We start from the raw sequence: 877 nt of genomic DNA, 5'->3' as shown, positions 1-877 counted from the left end.
ATGAAGATGGCACCTAAAGCAGGGAAGGAAGTCCCTGCCCCTACCCAAACTGAAGCCAAAGCAAAGCGTTTGAAGACCAAGAAAGCAGCGCTGAAAGGGATCCACAGTTGCAGAAAAAAGATCCGAAAGTCACCCACCTTCCAGCAACCCAAAACACTGTGGCTCAGAAGGCTGTTCAAATATGCTCAGAAGAGTACCCCTAGGAGAAACAAGCTTGACTGCTATGCCACCATCAAATTCCCTCACCACCAAGTCAGCCAGGAAGTAAACAGGAGACAAGACACTGGTATTCTCTGTGGATGTCAAGGCTGACAAGCCCCAGATCAGACCGGCTGTGAACCAGTTCTATGACAGTAACGCGGCCAAGGTAAACACCCTGATTAGGCCTGATGGGGAAAAAAAGGCATATGATCAACTGGCTCCTGATTATGATACTTTGGATATTGCCAACACAGTTGGGGTCATCTAAATTGAGTCCAGCTGGCTAACTTTTCATGTCAAAGTTTTCACTAAAAAGAAAAGAGAGAGCCAGAAGATACTATAAACAATTCTCTTCAGGGTGAAGAACTGGATGGCAAGGGAACAGTGAGATTTTACTTTTTGAATTTTCTCCTGTATGCATGAATAATTAACCAATAACAACAATAAACATATGAGTCCAAGAACAGATAAAAATAGTTTATTAAAGTGTAAATTATTTTTACTGTATTTTCTAAAGTATTTGCAATAGGTTTATGTTATCATCACAATTTGAAATAAAAACAAAAAAGACTGTCTAGGTTTTTGTAGTGATAGTGTGCATACAATTTTTATTGTGTATCTTTAATATCAGGTCTTATCTCTTCTTTGACTAAAGGACTTTTGGTGAAAACAGCAT

The 877-nt window shown here is 39.6% G+C and overlaps 1 pseudogene; it reads left to right on the top strand.

Annotated features, from left to right (window-relative positions):
- On the top strand, positions 1-469 carry LOC138093212 (large ribosomal subunit protein uL23-like; annotated as a pseudogene).
- The last annotated feature ends 408 nt before the right edge of the window (positions 470-877 follow it).

This window comes from Capricornis sumatraensis, chromosome 16 (assembly GCF_032405125.1).
Source record: "Capricornis sumatraensis isolate serow.1 chromosome 16, serow.2, whole genome shotgun sequence".
NCBI lineage: Eukaryota > Metazoa > Chordata > Mammalia > Artiodactyla > Bovidae > Capricornis > Capricornis sumatraensis.
The sequence above is the reverse complement of the archived record's forward strand: the minus strand, read 5'-3'. Positions and strand labels throughout refer to the sequence as shown.